Source organism: Camellia sinensis, chromosome 13, assembly GCF_055761805.1.
Source record: "Camellia sinensis isolate YWXY chromosome 13, ASM5576180v1, whole genome shotgun sequence".
Taxonomy (NCBI): domain Eukaryota; kingdom Viridiplantae; phylum Streptophyta; class Magnoliopsida; order Ericales; family Theaceae; genus Camellia; species Camellia sinensis.
This window is the reverse complement of record NC_138973.1, coordinates 45,219,911-45,227,247: the sequence shown is the minus strand read 5'-3', so window position 1 is coordinate 45,227,247 and position 7,337 is coordinate 45,219,911.

Genomic DNA, 7,337 nt, shown 5'->3' with positions numbered 1-7,337 from the left:
ATAAGGAGTGTAACAGTACAAACAACTCTTGAGAATACATTGATTTGCCTTTATTTGCTCTCTGTTGCAGCAAAAAGGGAAGTTCTGGACAGGGGTGGCTGACCGGCCACAAGCAGTAGTCGATTGGCCACCAATGGTAGCCGACGGCCATCATTGGTAGCCGACCAGCCATCAGTGAAGAAATTTGCTTAGTGTGATGGAAACGGGAAGCAGAGGTGTTATGGAAGTTGGTAGCTTCTTTGGTGTTCAAAATATGCAAACATAGGCATTCAATGGTAAGGCGGTGGCATTTTCGGGTGGAGGAATCGAGCATGCATGCATCCCTCACCCCTTGAGGCCATTTAGTTGCTTTGTTTAGTTAATTAGTGGTAGCTAGTTAATTAGTTTAATTGCTTTGTACTTAATTAGCTTAGTATTTAGCTAGTTACTTTGATTTGTAATATTTAATTAGCTTAGAATAAGTTTGTTAATTCGTTTCAATTGTTGTAATAATTAGTTAGCTTAATTAGTATAGCTAGTTGGTTAGTTTATTTCATTCGGACCCTCCTTCGTGAGGGCGTAATGTTGTAATAAGTGTGCGTGCGTGTGTGTATGTCTCCCAAGCCCACGTCTTTCTCCCTTTTATTTAATCATTTTTTATGGTTAGATTGGGGGCATGTTTTGATTAGCATATCGCATGTTTACATTCATTCATTTGTCTTGCATACACCAAGGCTCGACGTATCGTTCAAACTGCATTGCAGTTTTGATACTTCTTTGAATACGTGTTTAACAGCATGTTATTCAAATTGATTCATATGCTACATTAGTAGCTGAGCTTATTAATCGCATTATTGCATGTGTTGCATTAGGCATTTTGTATAATTAGGATCATGCATTTTTCTAACTAGTTTCTGTTTTGGCTTGGATTACTCGGTGAATTTTTATGCTTTAGCATACTTGTAAGAGTGTGGTTGCCATGTTGCCATGATTAACATGTTTTCCATGAGGCTATGTGCTTACTTGTTAAACTGCATGAATGTCTGTGGGTGAAGGCTTATTGTTTGAATTGGAACAATTCAACGAATGCGAGTTTTAAGCCCACTTTGTTGTGACAAAATCCTATTTTAAGCCCACTATGTTTGGTGGCAAATCCGCATCTTTAAGCCCACTTGAGGGTGGCAAATTCAAACCATTTTCGCAAAACAAACATGACTTGAAATGTTCTAATTCTTGCGATTTAGTCTATATTTGCTTGTGCGCATCACATAGTAAGGTTAGATTAATAACCGGAATAAGAATGTATAAGGTTTATGATTAATAGAGGCCGATCTTTGATCGGGCAAGCGGGGGTGCTCATTTCATGACCTTTCCCTTTCGTACCTAAGTTCCCGAGTTGAGGCAACTTCGGTGATAACGGACACGTGGCCTTCGGCACGAGTTAGGGTTTCTTAAATTTTTCCAAAAACAAAATATTTAGGTGGCGACTCTGTATCTAGCAAAACAGTCCAATTTTGGCATTATTTAATTTAAAATCGATTTTTCAAAAAGATTTGCTGGATTTGGACTTTTTGGTATTTATCAGTTTCACATTGCACTTTGTGAGATTAGATTCAAAACCGTGGGAGTCCGAACTGTGAGGCCTTATTTTCAAACCCTTTCCGAAAGGCGGGGCGCGAAAAAATGCGAGTCCACAGTTTTTGGCTACTCTGTTGGGGATTTAGAGAACTTGACTCGAACTTATGATATATTATTTTATCTACACTTATGTGTTTCTTTGCATTTGTATTTGCATCGGTGCGCCTAAGTCACTGTGTTTATCATCTGCTATTCCTGAACGATTTACCGGAGGCTTGCTTGGAAAAGCTTGCCAAAAGGCTGACCGGTTGCGGGCTCTACCACGATGGGAACACAACCCTTGGATCTGGACTACTGCTGTACCGTTTGATCCTCCTTTCACTTCTCGATGTTAGGTTTAAGAGGTATATTAGGTGGTCTTGTTAAGGTACTCTTTTTGACCAATCGACCTAGTTGCATATCGGAAGCCATAGAGACTGTTTCAAACTAGGATAGGTTGCCCACCCGAATGCAAAACTGTTTGAAACCGCTTGTTTGCGTAGTGAACTCCTAACTCTTGACGAAACTAGGGCAAGGTAACCCTACCTCATCATAGGGGTGTTTTGGCTCTCACTTGCTTGATACGTGCTTTAGAGTGAAACTCTGCAGGGATGTATGTATCAGTTGCAAGTCTGGGTATCAATTTTGGGGCAGAAATTTGGGGCAGAAATCAGTGTTTGAAGTACAGTTATCCCGCTTATGATTACAACTACGTGTTGTTTCTGTTTGAGCTGAGGTGCTGTGCGGCTTCTAATTTTTTTTTTTGTTTCTTTTTGCTTTATTTTCTTTTTGCAAGGTTGTCTTTTACCATTACTTCAGACGATTCTATTACCCCCCAAGCACTCTGGACTTGAGTTAGAAGGATTTGTAGATCTGGAGATCTAGTCAGGGGACAACCAGTGTTTGTGTCACTTCTGCCGGTTACTAGATGGAGGAGGATTCGGCAAAATTCGCCAATATAGCAGTCACCGTTTACCTTACTTATACCCGGTCAGGCCCAATCATCTACTTCCACTCTAGACAGAGAGTATTCACCGGTTTCGGCAGTTCAGAATCCTCCAGCCGACATGGAAGATATGCTTCGACAACTCCCGCAAACTATTGAGGCTATGCAGCTAAATGCTGCTCGCCAAGCGGAAGTCACCTCCCACAAAGAGAAAATTGTAGCCCAACAAGCTGAGTTGATCGCTAGGCTACAGCAACAACAACCGCAGCAGGCAGTAGCCTCTGCATCCCATCCACCTTCTGTAAACGTTCCGGTACTCGGAACTACTACTTCTATAGCTAATGTTCAGGAAAATGCGAACATTCCACTGGATCCGATTCCATCCCAGACCTCCAAAGCACCGGCATACCAAACAGAGGCGCCGTTTGAATTCGAGGTCGACCCTACTGCACTGAAAGTGAGCAAGCTTGAGAAGCTCTTTAAACGGGCACAGGGTGTGAACTCGATCCCTGATATAGAGGATGGCTATACTGAGTCGGCAGTGACATTGCCAGACAAATTCAAAATGTCACATATAGACCGGTTTAATGGTTCAGGGGATCCTATGGTCCATCTACGGCTGTTCTTTGACATCTTACAACCCATGGGTCTCACCAGACTACAGAAGCTGTAGCTCTTCGGCCGGACCCTGTCGGGTATAACGGCTATCTGGTATGCTAAGCTTGAAGACTCTATGAAGAGAAACTAGGAGGAAATGGCCGAGGCCTTCATAGCGCAGTACTCCTACAACACTCAAATCGAGGTCACAACTTGTGATCTCGAAGCAACTCGCCAGGAGGCAAATGAGGGCTTCTCCGATTTTGTGACTCGATGGAGGGCTAAGGCCTCTATGATGACTGTCTGGCCCGCTGAAAAAGAGCAGATCAGGATGGTGGTCCGTAATCTACAACCAAGACTATTATAGAAAATGATAGTCTTGCCTTTGTTTACTTTTGCTGACCTCCATGAAATATGGGTGCAAATTGAGGATGCAATGAAGCAGAGTCTGATAGACCATGAGAAAGAGCAACCTAAGAGTTCCTTCACATGCAGTTCCAATGCGACTACGAGTGATAGTGCAGCTACAAGGCCTTTCGATGTGGATATGGTCACTACCACACCAAAAACTGCCAACTCCTTTGCCAGTACATCCGATACAGCCTCACAAACCTCGAAGCACCAACCCCGAGGCCAAAGGATTTTCACTCCACTATACATGTCTTTATCTGCAGCCTTGAGAGTCCTGATCAGAAAAGGGCATCTGAAGCCGTTAAAACAATGCTCATTGCTTGATCCTCTCCCTCCTAAACACAACCCGGCCAAATACTACGCCTTTCACCAACAGCATGTTCATGATACTGACCAATGCTTTAGACTTCGTCATGAGATTCAGGATCTCATTGACAACAAAGTGATAACGCCTCCCGAAAAGCCCAATGTCACTACAAATTTTCTTCCACCACATAACGAACCCCCTCCACCCCGACAAATAAACCTCATCCATACACTGGCCGTCCCTTATGAACCCAGTATATACATCACCCCCTCCTACCTACCTAACATGGCGTTGTTCATCCCAAAAAAACACAGATTTGTGCATGATGAACGCGTCTATATCCTAACCCAAACCTGTGGTGGTGACTGTGGTAGAGGAAGGTAGGCTAGCCTTGGTGAAGAATGAGAATGTCAGTTCAGTGCCTAAGGGCTCTATGGATTTTTCTGAGAAGGAATACAACCCATGTTGTTATGTTGTGCCAACCAATCAAGCCGAATTAGAGCTGGGGTTGCCAACAGGAATGGAGGTCAGTGTAGTCTGGGAGGATGGCCTGAGTCAAGGCCTGGATGATCTAGCGGAGTTGAAAGAAGACTTGGACAATTTGCAGTTCTACGATGAACAAGATTCGGGGAATGTACAGATTGATTAGTTCGATCTGAACGGGTCGACAGATAATTTGGGGTGGCTCAGTGATGAACCTGATATGGATGAGGGACTTCAACCAAAGCTGGAACAGCCAGAAGTAGGAACTGCTACAAGGGCCGGAACGGTCGAGGACAAGGAAAAATTATCGGAGAGCACCGGTATTAAGAATTCTGCTCGGGAATCAGGCATTGTTAGTACTGCTGATGCAGAGCAAGAAGCCGCACTGAAGCAGTTTGAACAGGAAAGGAATGAGAATGATCAGAAGGCTGGAAAAGTCCAAGGCCCTGTGGGGAATGATTGTGATGTTGACATTGGAGTACTTACAACGGAACCGGACAATTGCCTGTCGGTTGCCGGAAGAATATGGTGGGAAGATGATGATTTGCATCTTGCCCACACTGATGAAGATTGGGGTCAGGACCTGCCAGACGACACTTGGCACTCTGAAGAGGTGGATTATATGACTAGAAGCGGGCGATACTTCAAGCCCCCACATCTAGACCAACCAGAAGCATCCAGAAAGGATAAGGAGGCTGAAAAATAAAAGGACAAGCAGTTGGAAGAAGAAGCTGTACTGAAGCAGCTAAAGAAGATCCAAGAAGACTTATCCATCTGGGGGTTATTCATGGCTTCGCGAGTATACATGCAAGCCGTCCTATCAGCAATGGATAAGGCCAAGTTGTCTATCGACACAACTCCCGTACAACTAGTGGGCCTTGTCTTCCTAGGAGGTGCTTCACCTACTTTGACCTTCTCGAATAAGGAATTACCGCCCAAGGGCTCTGCACATAACAATCCGTTGTACATCTCGGTTGAGTGTAGAGAAAAGTGGGTGCCAGTTGTATTGGTTGACACTGGGTTTGCAATCAATGTTTGTCCGTCGCGCACAACCTATGCTATTGGCTTAAAGCCAACGAACTTTGTACCTACGGCCCAGGTGATCCAGGCTTATGACAACACAAGTACAGAGGTGATGGAAATAGTTTAAGTCAAAACATAGGTTGGGCCAACCCAACAGGATATTGAGTTTCACGTCCTAGATGTTCCGGCTACCTTCAACTTGTTACTTGGGCGACCCTAGCTGCACCAAGTAAAAGTTGTTTCTTCCACCTTGCATCAAATGCTAAAGTACCCTCTTGGAAAGGGGGTAGCCATTGTTTTCGGGAATTCTTCCATACATCCTCTACTGGAGGTCACTACACCAGTACTGGAGATTGTACACAACGACGAGGAAGTTTTCTTGTCTGGTTTTACCTTGGCTGAGCCTGGGTGTGCAAAATATCTTAGCTATTGATGAGGGATTGTACGTCAGTGCTCAATTAGTCTACCTCATGAACAAGCTACATCATATACCCGGGTTGGGATTAGAAAGAGCGGCCGGAAGGGCGTTACTGCACTGACCGAAGTGCCACATAACCCTCATACCTTTGGCCTCAGCTACACGCCTACCAAAGAGGACTGAATGAGAAAAGGAAAGGAAATGGTAGGAAGACCCAAAACAATGCAAAGTGGAAAGCACTATGAGCTTGTGCATAGACCAATTCAGGAAACTCTGAACGGCCGTCTTGTCCGAGAGGGGGAAGACTTCCCATTTTACGGTTTTCCTAAGCCATGGTTGAACTTTGAGAAGCGGCGTCTGCCCGGCTTTGAGATTTTCTTCGACCTACAACTACAAGAGGGTGAAGCCACAGAGGAACAGACTGAACCAACTGCTAAAGTTGAATAGAGCACAGAAAGTGACTCCAATAGCAGTGAACTTGAGATAGAAGCAGCACTGGCCTATCTCCTTTTGGCTCCTCAGATCAAACCGGAGAGCTTGGGGGATGACCTAACCGTTTCCATGATCAGAGACCAATCAGGTATGGACCCTTCTGGTGGTATTCTGGATGCATCTAACGTACACTCTCTCATTTGGCAGCTAGAGGAGGGTTTTTGTCTACAGTTTTGAATCAGGTAGTGAGCCAAAATCTGATTCCATAAAGTCTGTGGAGTCGGAATAAGATTCCAGTTCTTCTGAGTCAGGGTCTAATACTCCTGGGGTTGATAACCCGGATGCCGTAGTTTTGTCCAGGTCGTCTTTTTCCTTTTCTTTTGAGTCGGTTATAACCGAGGAATTGGATGAGCTGAAAGCTTTGAATGAGAATGATACCACTGCTATTTCTGAGTACTTCTCTGTGCCACTTGTATATTGCATTGATCATGACTTTCAAAATTTTGATAAAAATGACGAGAAAGGAATTCCTCTGGTTTTGAAACATTTGGTTGATCGAGAGGAGGAGAGGTTTGTAAAATCTCTTGTTGATGAAATCATTGCAATTAATGTGGGTACTAAGAAGAATCCGCATTTGATCCAAATCGGGTCCATGTTGTCTTCAGAGGAATGCGAGCGCATAGTCACTTTATTAAAAGATTTCAAAGATATTTTCGCGTGGTCCTACGAAGACATGCCTGGAATCGATCCTGAGATTATACAACATCGGATCCCTCTCGACCTTGAGGCCTGACTCGCCAAGCAGAAACTTCAGAGAATACGCCCGAATTGGGCTTTGAAGATTAAGGAAGAGGTCACCAAGCAGATAAATGCAGGGTTTTTGCTAGTATCTGAGTATCCGACTTGGTTGGCCAACATTGTTCCGGTGCCGAAGAAAGATGGCAGAATTCGGGTGTGTGTGGATTTCAGAGATCTGAACAAAGCTAGTCCGAAGGATGACTTTCCCTTGTCGCACATCGATGAATTAGTGGACGTCACCGCAGGCCATGCGTTGCTCTCCTTTATGGATTAATTTTTCGAGTACAACCAGATTTTGATGGCACCCGAGAACAGGGAGAAGATTG